Source organism: Hipposideros armiger, unplaced genomic scaffold (genome assembly GCF_001890085.2).
Source record: "Hipposideros armiger isolate ML-2016 unplaced genomic scaffold, ASM189008v1 scaffold_142, whole genome shotgun sequence".
In the NCBI taxonomy this organism is placed as follows: domain Eukaryota; kingdom Metazoa; phylum Chordata; class Mammalia; order Chiroptera; family Hipposideridae; genus Hipposideros; species Hipposideros armiger.
The window spans coordinates 3,424,885-3,436,586 of NW_017731492.1; positions in this window are offsets into that span (position 1 = coordinate 3,424,885).

The window sequence follows — 11,702 nt, forward strand, 5'->3', positions numbered from 1 at the left end:
TACACACACAAAGTATTAAATGTGTTGGATTTTAGAAAGGTAGACATTTTCTTTATTAAAATTGTTTTTTGCTTTTTCTGAGGCGTCTCCTTTGTGTCTCTCGTCAGCTTCATTTTCTTTTGTGGTTCCATGTCTTCCCTCCTGTGGCGTTCTCACAGTACCCTATATCTGCTTGCTAATGAAACGTTTTCTACAGTAGTATAACCACTGGTGGCCCAATCTCCAACCTTTGCTTTTTGAAACTTCTTAAAGGCAGGGACTGTTTTACATAACTCTATGTCCCCAGTGCATTTAGCAGAGTGCCAGGTACTTAGAAATCTTTGAAAAAAATATTTCTAAAACAAACAAATGAATACATAATGACCAAATTTCCTTTCTTCTCATTTATGATCATATGGATGTCACATCCTGAAATCTTCTTGGACTCCCCCTCTTAAGTCCATCTTTACCAAGAAGGTGTTCACTCTTTTATTATGTTATTTTCCCTACTAAATTAAACAAAAAAGGACATTGTCGATTTTATAAACTTGCATGATTCGTCTTGTAAGTCAAATGTCAAAAATTTTACATTGAATGCTAATATGAATTCAAATTATAGCCTAAGAATGACTTTTAGTTAAATTCTAAAACCAACTTTTAATGTGTATTGGAAACTACTATCATCTTTCCTCACCAAAACCTAGAATTTTAAACTACTTGATGTTTCTCTGCTTAGGGGGACTAATGGGAAATTTTGTGTTCCCTACTTAGGTGCTATGGAAACAAATTGCTACTTGAGAATGCTTCTTTGTCAGTACATTTGCTAAGATGGCCATTTCTAGGATTTTCATTCAGCTATGTAGGCTGCTGATTGCTTAGCTTCACATAAATAATGAACCGACTATCGAATTCTTTTCTTTTACCCAAAGATGTTGATGAACTAATAATAAAGTTTAGGGCCAACACACATCCACTGTAATTCAAGAAGAAATAAATGTCCATGTTAAATACAAACTATGGAACAACTAGGTTTTCTTAAATCCTAGAATAAAAATTAATTATTGGCTTAGTATAAGAGCACAGTTATAATGTAGCTTATATAAATTTAGAATAAAATGCTAATAGCTAGAATTTTTAAACACTTAGTATGTGCCAAGTACTATGCCAAGCTCTTAAGTACCTGTGAGGATGTGTAATATGGCCACTTTATGTAAGAGGAAACTCAAGCTCAAGTTGAAAATTTTGAGCTCTGCCTGAATCCCCCAAATTCTGCCTCTCTGATCTTTCCATTATTGGATCTACTCATGACCTCCATTGGCAGTCCAGACCTGCACCAACTCTAAACAAAGAGTAGATTATTTTTCAAAGCCACCCTCTGAGGTCTAACACCAATTCTTTTTTTTTTTTTCATATATTCTGCAATTTTTTATTTTTACTGGTGTTACCAAGGTCTTAACGGTGAGTGCTGTTCGAACAGAAAGGATGTCATTATTTCATTTTCTTATTTATTTATTTTTTATTATTTTTTATTATTAGTTTCAGGTGTACAGAACAATGCAATAGTTATCCTTTTCACCCCTCACAAAGTAACAACCTCCCTCCCCCCATCCACTGCCCTCCCACCCCCGATATCATACTTATCTATTACAATTCCATTGACTCCATTCCACACTATGCTCCACATCCTGTGACTATATGTATATATAATTATAGTGGACATACGATGTTACTAAACATCAGCTTCAGAAATACAGTGCAGTGGGATGGCAGAGTGGTGCATTGGTTAAGAGCTAGCTTGGGATGCCAGAGGACCCTGGTTCGGATCCCACAGATGAGGGCCAGTGACACTGCCCTCTACAGCTAAGATGCTGAACAACAGCTCAACCTGGAGCTGGGCTGCCATGAGTCGCAGCGATGGCGTAGGCTGCAGCCCCTGCTGTAGTGTGTTGCCATGGGCTACCGTGTGTGGCCAGCAGCCGCAGTGAGCAGCAGTCCAGAAGCCGGCGACTGATCTGCCTCGCCCGGGAAGAGCGCAATGATGGTGCCAACTTGGGCCAGTGAAGCAACATCCTCCACAACTAGACTGAAGAACAAAAAGACAGCAACTTGTCTGTTCCCCTTCCCGCAATTCCCCAGCACTGTTCCCATCCCCCAATTCTCTAATTAAAAAAAAAAAATCTTAAAAAAAAAAAAAGTACAGTGCGGTGGTCAGGCCTCTACACCGTCTATGAAGTGGTCTCCCTAACAAGACATGAGTCCAACTGGCCCCCTAAAAAATATTTACAACATTATTGATTATATTCCCCACACCGTCTTGTCTATCCCTGAGGCCATATTGTAGTTATCAATTTGTATTGTCTCGTCCCTTCCCCTTCTCCTTCATCCCCACCCCCTCCCAACTAGCAACCCTCAGTTTTTCCTCTGTGTCTCTGAGACTATTTCTGTTTACATTTTCATTTATTCAGTTTTTTAGATTCCATGTATAAATGAGATCATATGATATTTGTCTTTCTCTGACTGACTTATTTCACTTAACATAATGTTCTCTAGTTCCATCCATATTGTTGCAAATGGTACGATTTCCTTCTTTATAGCTGAGTAATACTCCATTGTGTAAATGTACCATAGTTTCTTAATCCAGTCATCTACTGATGGGCATTTGGTTGTTTCCAAGTCTTGGCTATTGTAAATAGTGCTGCAATGAACATAGGGATGTACATGTTTTTTTGAATTAATGTCTTGGGTTTTTCTGGATAAATGCCTAAGAGTAGAATTGCTGGGTCATAAGGTAGTTCCATTTCCAGTTTTTTGAGATACCTCCATACTGATTTCCATACTGGCTGCACCAGTCTGCAATCCCACCAAGAGTGCACCAGGGTTCCCTTTTCCCCACAACCTCGCCAGGATTTGTTGTTTGTTGATTTATTGATGATAGCCATTCTGACCAAAATGAAGTGACATCTCATTGTGGTTTTTATTTGCATCTCTCTAATGATTAGTGAGGTTGAGCATTTTCTCATATGCCTTTAGGCCATCTGTATGTCCTCTTTAGAAAAATGTTTCTTCATATCCTCTGCCCATTTTTTAATTAGGTTGTTTGTTTTTTTGGTGTTGAGTGCATGAGTGTTTTATAAATTTTGAATATTAGCCCCTCATCAGATATCTTGTTGACAAATATCTTCTACCATTCAGTAGGCTTCCTTTTTGTTTTGTTGATGGTTTCCTTTGTTGTGGAAAAATTTAAAGTTTGATGTAGTCCCATATGTTCATTTTTCTTTTACTTCCCTTGCCCACGGGGATGTATCAGTAAAAATATTGCTCAGGGTAATGTCTGCAAATTTAGACCCTATGTTTTCTTCTAGGAGTTTTATGGTTTCAGGTCTTACATTTAAGTCTTTAATCCATTTTGAATTTGTTCTTATATATGGCATAAGGAGGTGGTCCAGTTTCATTTTTTTGCATGTGTCAGTCTAATTTTCCCAGCACCATTTATTAAACAAACTATCTTTACCCCAATGTAAATTCTTGCTTCCCTTGTCATAGACTAACTGCCCGTATATGCCTGGATTGAATTCTGGGCTCTCTATTCTGTCCCATTGATCTATGTGCCTGTTTTTATGCCAGTACCATACTGTCTTGATTACTGTACCCTTGTAGTACGTTTTAATGTCTTGTAGCGTGATGCCCCTGACTTTGTTTCTCAGGATTGCCATGGCTATTCAGGATCTTTTTTGGTTCCATATAAATTTTAGGATTATATTTTCTATTTCTGTGAAAAACACCCTACATAGTTTGATAGGAATCTATATATTGCTTTAGGCAGTATGGACATTTTAATTATATTAGTTCTTCCTATCCATGAGCATGACAGGTTTTCCCATTTGTTTGCATCTTCTTTTATTTCTTTCTTCAGCTAACACCAATTCTTCATCATGGTGATTTAGGCACAGTGGCAGTGCTGAGACACAGATCTGCCCCACCTGAGGTTGATCAGTGCAAATCTCTTTTCCTTTTCTCTGGGTCTCTATCTCCTCTGCCTTCCTGGTTTATACAATTCCTAGTCTTTCTAGTTTCCCAGCCAATGCCTGAGTCATCTTCTAGGATCATTCTCCCAATAAGTGGGTAGGTTTCAAAACCTGACTAGTTTGTCAACCTTCCTGTTTGCAGTGTGAAGCATTACCCTGCATGGTCTCCTACTCTAGTCCACAGGCTGGGGAACTGCCAACCTGGACAGTCTTAGAAGAAGGACAGCTGCTTACCTGACTTCTAAATCTTGAATCCTGCTTGGAGGGTAACACAAAGGACTCTCAGTTAACATTGCTGATTTTCATTATAGGTGAATGATATTTCATTCAAGCCAAAAACCATACCGAAGGAAAGTTCTTGATGGAATTATACCACGGCCCCTTCACTTAGCAGCGTTATGTTAATGGGTTGTGATTTTTGACATATTTAAAAAAAAACACCATATTTTATTACAAGACAACTTTTGTCAAAAATAGTCTTGCCTAAGGTTCTGTTTGTTTTGGCATCAAGAATGAAAATTGTGAACCTCATTTGGATTTCTGGCCAATCTTTTTCTTGTATTTTTTTTGAGACATAATTGACATGGCATACAATTCATTTTTTAAAGTGTTTCCCAGTGGCTTTTAATATATTCACAGAGTTGTGCAATCATCATCACTCTATAAAATTTTAGAGTATTTTCATCACTCCAAAAAGAAAACCTAACTTCTGGTTTCCAGTCTGGCAAGTAAGGAGCTTGGAGGTTGTTACCTGCCCTAACAAGGAAACCCAAAAACTCTTAAATCTATCGGAAAAATGAGGTCACAGAACAAACTGGATAGGCAGGCAGACACAGAGAATCACAGCTCAGTGTAACAGAAACTGCTAAGCTGAAAACTCCACAGGAACCAGTGCTGGTGCAGGGGAACTTGAACTATAATTGATGAATTGGTAGAGATTTAGCATGATGACTTTCAGAGCTAAAAACTCCAAGGGGACCCAGTTATAGGGAGGCCCCTGTATTTTTTGGAGCTTGACCAAATTTTCACAGTTTATTGACCAAGTTTTAACAGAATATCAAAGAAACCAACTCTAAATATAAAGATCCACATAGATTAGAAGTAAAGGGATGGTAACAAAATACCCAATTCAAAGATGGGCAAAGGACTTACTTAAATAGACATTTTTTCCAAAGAAGACATTCAAATTATCAACCAGTACATGAAAAGGTACTTGACATCGCTAATCATCAGGTAAATGCAAATGAAAAACACAGTGACATATCACCTCACTAGGATGTCTCAAAAGCAAGAGATAAGTGCTTGCAAAGCGATGGAGGAAAGAGAACGCATGTACACTATTGGTGGAAATGTCAATTGATTGGTATAGCCACTATAGAAAATAGTATGGAGTATTTCTTTCCTCAAGAAATTAAAAATAGAACTAACATGTGATCCAGCAATTCCATTTCTGGGTATATATCCAAAGGAAATGAAATCAGTATCTCAAAGAGATACCTCTACTCCAATGTTCATTGCAGCTTTACTCATAAAACTGAGGTATATAAACAACCTAAGTGTCCATCGGTGGATGAATGGATAAATTAGATGTGATACATACATATACAGAGGGGTCAAAAAATGTATACATATTTTAAGAAAGTAAAACTATATTAAAATTCTAATGCTTAATATATACCAATAACAAAAAATGAATACAAGTCACGTTTGACTTCTGCAATTATAAGAGGTGCTCAAAGTGGTTACCATCAGTGTTCAGACACTTCTGATTACGGCGAACTACTGCTTGAGCAACGTTGTCCAAAGTGTCCACTTGTGTACATTTTTTTGGCAGTAATAAGGAACAGGCAATTAAAACTACAATAAAATACCATTGCATACCTTTAAGACGGGCTTAAATGGGGATGGTATGAGTTGCATACACAGCTGGTAAGACTGTAAATGGGTACAACCACTTTGGAAAACAGTTTGGAATTAGCTAGTAAAGTTGAAGATGTGCGTATCTGATTATTTTACAATTCCAACCATAGGAATAGAACTCAACAAAATCTCTTGCCCAAGTGGACCAGAATGCATTATATGTAAAAGAATGTCTACAGCATCATTGTTCTTAATTATCTGAAACTAGAAACAATCTGAACGTTCAAAGATGGTAGACTGGATAAATAATCATAGTATATCCATAAACTGGAATATTTTATAGCACTAAAACTAACCTCTGACTCGATTCCACATCTTCCATTGAATAAATGAAAATAATAATACATTTTGCATGATTCCACTCACGTGAATTTCAAAAGAACACAAAATTAAGCTACATTTTTTAGAAGAGCATACATAGTTAGGGAAACTACAGAGAGCGATTATTCTAAAATTCAGGGCAATGGTTACATCAAGCTGGAAAGAAAAGGGGCGGGATCTGGGCGAGACAGCGAGGAACAGGAAGTCTCAGGGTATAGCGTATTGTAGTTCTCCTTCTGAATGTCCTCTTATAATTATTCGTTACGCTCTTCAATTAGCCTGTATACACTTTTCTGTATGTGTGTAACATTTCACAATTTTGAAAATGATTAAAAAGCCTGCTTAAGGAGAAAACCTACCAAAAATACCAATAGTTTTTTAAATATATGTCTTCTCTTCACCTAATTTGATTATTTATTTATTTATTTATTTATTTATTTATTTATTTATTTATTTTTTTATTTATTCTTAGTTTCACGTGTACAACCCAACATAGTGGTTGGAGGTTTCTATACCTCACAAAGTGATAACCTCAATAACTCTGTTACTTAAGCATTTGGGGTTAGGGATTGAAAAGAATCAATCTTATAAGTTTGGTTTAGAAATGAAATGGCATATATTTGTATAATTATTAGAAACTATCAAGTGTGTGATTTTTCGTTTTTGATTTTTTTTAAATTTTCATGGGGTGAGGAGTGGCTGGTGATTCTGGAGCTGCCTTGTCAGTTACAATAAAATCTTTCAGGCAATAATCATTAGAAATCAGAGGAAGGCAATACAGCTTTGCTGCTGGTGAAACTCACAATGAAGAGCCCACGGAAGGCATGGGCGAGGGAGATTTTAATTAATCAGCATGTTTATTTTAGAATGAATAATACTCCCACCACTTCCTGTGTCCAGAGCCGATTATTCATATTTCTATGGGTGACTATCTTCCTTCTTTTCTGTCTTTATTGTCTTGGGCATTTAGGAAAGAGTTGTTATTTAGCTGTGGCTGAATCTCAAATCAATCTTTTTGCAAGAAGAAACCAGATCAAAAGGATAAAGCAATGGATTCTTATTATAATAAATAGAAAAAATAAAACTATGGGCAGCATGGCAACAGATTTGGTCATAAAACCAGGAGCACACACTATGTCAGAACATATTTGCACATTAAATGAGAGCATTATGAACAAGTACACAGAAAACAGAGCTATCACAACAATGTAAATGGAAACCAGCCCTTATCTAATTTGACACTTAGAGGATCCTTCACCCTTCATCATCCAGGGAAATAGAAAATACCTAAATTACTAATAGAGGTGTTCTTTCCAGCACCTCTTGATTTTTCCTTTTTATTCTGATTACTGGGTCATGGTCCTAACAAACCATATAAAAAAATGACGACTTATCTGAAATAAGAGCATGTTTTAGGTCTTCAACCGAGTGCAACAGCCAACATTTGTTGGTTTTTTTAACATCTGTCAAGTGTCTTACCTATATTATTTCTTTAATCCTCATAAAATTTCATAAAATAAGCAATGTTATGCTCCCCATTCTATAGGAGAAGAAACTTGAGGCTTAGAGAAACTGTGGATTTTGCACACGGCAAACCAGTGCTCATGAAAGAATCAGGAGTCCATCCCGAGTCTGATTCCAGAGGCTGCAGTTAAATCGCTACTGCATACGAGATGACATATGCCCTCCTATCAGTGAAGGGTCCCAAAAGACCCCAGAGAACTTCTTGACACTTCTGGAAATGTATTGAATGTTCTGCTTTCATGATAATCACTAAAATAGTGCCTAGATAGCATTCTTAACAACTGGAAGAATTTAGAAGCACATGATTTATTCCCAGAAGTCTTATCCATGGAGTCTAGCATAGGGGAGAAAGGATCAGAAGCATTTCTAGAAGTCTGCAGCAATGAAAAGACTTTCAATTATAAAGCCATTTAAAAGCTTAATGTCTTATCTGTGATTCTGCCCTTGCTCCCTGAGGCTCTGTTCCCATGTCCCTCGTCACTGCATTCTTCATACTAGACACCATTTGTTTAGGTTTCTCTCCTCTCTCCTAAATTTTGAGAACCAATAAAGCAAGGAATTTCAAATTCTTATATCTCCAGTACCTCTCACAGAATCTGGAATATAGCAGACACGGTAAATATTTCTAGAGTCCAGGATTAAGCAATAATGTAATACTGCTTACATTTATTAATGACTACGATGTGTTAGGTGCTATAGGAGATAATTTTTGTGTATTTCATTTATTCCCCACAAGAATTTGATGTGGTAAAATGCCTGTATTAGCCTTATCGTTAAGGATGTAATTATAGGCTCAAGTTTAACCACAAATAACTTGTTCAGGGTCATACAGGTGTTAATGATGAAGCCAGGATCCAAATTCGGGACTGTCTGATTCTGGAACCTCCCCTCATAAACTCTGCACTGCCCTGTTCTCTTGTCTTAAAATTACTAACTTTTACTAGAAAAAAGTCAGTCCTGTTTAACTAGTAGGCTCTCTTTTTATGTAACTTTACAAGCCTTCACTATTTAGGCTAGCATACATATAAAAATAGTTCTTTTGAAATATCGTTAATTTCCTAGATGGATGATTCCTTACGAGTTAGAGCCTTCAACCTCACTGTCACACTCGTCCATAGCTGCCCATGTGGAGAAATCAATAATACTTGTTCTTTCTGGATGGCAAAAACTGAAGAGCTGAGTAGTGAAAACAAGTTCCTGCTGATAGTGTATTAGATATTAAAATATAATGGCAATGGAGTTATGCAAAACACCAATTATTCTTCTGAAATATAGTCACTTCATTTTTAATAGTTCTCATTGTCCTCCTATATAATCCCTATCTAAAGAAATAGTGGATGATGCAAAAGAACACTTAGTTTAAGGAAAGAGAAAATTAAACCTTTGAACCATTTGCAAAGCTGCAAATATGGTTACAGACATTATATAATAGGTTTGGTTCCATTTAGGATTAGCCATTTTTATTAAAGTACGTTTTTTCCATACAGTATGCTTCTGTGCTTTGTTTTTGATGAGAAATTTAAGGAGCATTACCAGAGCCCTGGGAACAATTTCACACTTTAAGCAAGAGCTTGGGGAAAACATCAAACCATGTATTTGAAATAGATATAAAAAAAAGGAAACTACTTGTTCTGGAATTTTTCCAAAACTTGGTTACAATAATGTGAACTTTTGAGAACTCTAAAACACTTCTAAGATGATAAAATTCAAAAAAAGTTCAAAGGAAATGCTCACCAAGAATTGCTTATCCATACCAATTCATGGATTCTGAGATTAAATTATTCCTGTAACTAAAGCCAATGAAATTGTGATACTGTCCAACTAAGATTCAGCAAGAGCTGCTCTTGTTTCTTTTTTTTTTTTTTCTTTCTTTCTTCCTTTTACTTCCTGCTCAAATCATTACACAAGAAAATATAAGAACATTACGGACGGTCCTTAATTAGGAAAGACAGAATTAGGAAGGCATACTATTAAACCATTTGTTCTGGAAGATAGTGAATTACCCATGATTGGGGGTATTGAAGCAGAGAGTCAACAACCACTGGTCAGGATATAGTAGAATGGCTAGGTCCTAATTGCAGTCTTTTTCCAAATCTGAAGATGAATGATTCTAATGCTCATTTTTGCTCACGGTTTATATTTACCTGCTGTGAGGTCATTCCACCCTCTCTTCACTTCACTTTCTAAGGGCAGGGTTCACTCTTGAGCTTTGGACTTGTGCCTGGCTAGAAACCACATCTCTATGTCCGGGAGCATCTCTATCCAGAAGGCAGTTTAAAATGGGGCAGACAGTAAGACTATCTCTGTGCTTGTTAGAACTCTGTCCAGAGTTTACCCAACCTGGTCTTCGTTCATTCCTGATCCATCTATCTACCTATAAACACAGCTAGTGAGAGGTGGGTTGGGGTTCAAACCAAGGTCTGACTCCAAATCCCATGTTCCTAATGCTCCACCCATCATCCATCATCCTAAATTTTTGGCAGCTGAGCGGTGGAATTGCAATCTGCTGCTGCTTGTGTACTGGCCTGGCTCAGAGCATGCAAAGGCTGCCTAGCCCAGAGTGTGCAAAGGTCAGGGCCATGGCCCAGTTAGACTGTAATGGCTGAAAGGATTCTCCGGCTCATGATCCAGGCTGTCACTAATGTTTCAATTGTACCAATGGTGTCTTTTCTAAGAAAGGAAACCGTGTTCCCACTGATAACATCCCACACTAGGAAACGCTGGCTATGGGATTGAATTTGTGTGTCCCAGCTAAGTTGGGGAAATCACAGAATTATTGAATTAAATGTAGAAAGTATCTAGGAAGTCCTTCCATTAATAATTTATTTGTTAGAGGTGGGGAAACAGAGGCTCAGCACAGTCTAAGTCACCAGATCTAGCTGATGCTACAGCTGGGTTTAGGGCTGCACCCTGTCCTTTGTACAAAACAGTCCTTCCACACTCACCAGGGAGAGAACCGAGGGTGAGTAACCCCCTGTGTGTGCTGAAGGGAACTCAGGAACTGCCTTTTCCACCCAAGTCAAAGACCAATGATACCAATAAAATAAGCTTATAATTGACTTGTCACAAGATCAGGTGTACTGAGAAAAGTGCTCCACGCAATGTTAAAACAGATAAGATCAAGAGTGGCTAGAGGAAAAGACAGTTATAAACTTAAAGTACAGTTGACCCTTAAACAACTTGGGTTTGAACTGTGCAGATCTACTTATATGCAGAAACATTTCAATAAATACGTGTAGTACTCTAAATGTATTTTTCTCTTCTTTATAATTTTCTTAATAATACTTCCTTTTCTGCAGCTTACTGTAGTGTAAGAATACTGTATATAATACACATAACATACAAAAATGGGTTAATCAATTGTTTATGTTACTGGTAAGGCTTCGGTTAACATTAGGCTATTAGCAGTTAAGTTTTGGGGGAGTCAAAAATCATACAATGATTTTTGACTGCAGGGTGGGGGGTGGAACCTCTAACACCTGTGTTGTTTAAGGGTCAACTGTATATAGAATTTGAAACGCCTGTTCTAACTTCAGTGAGAACATTCTTAAGTACTAATTGTACTATTTTAAAAAATGCTTTAAGGGACTTCTCAAATACTCTCTTCTTTGCAACAAATTTACCTATAAAAATAGGATAAAATCCGGTTGTTGAACAAATGAGGATATAGTTTAGCTAATGCTGAAAATATTTTAAGCAGTGCTAAGTATAGTAACAAGAGCATGAAGTAAGCCCATTATTTAGGAACTGTCTTTGTTCTGTTAAGATTTCAGCCCAAAGTGGCAATTTGAGCCAGCAGCATAGGTGGAAAGGTGTCTTAATTACAAAGAGAAGACAATGCACTTTCTCCATTGCTGCTACCACCTCTCTCTACTACTTCCTTACACTGTAACCCACTTATGACTAAAATTATACACGCATTGAACCAATGTC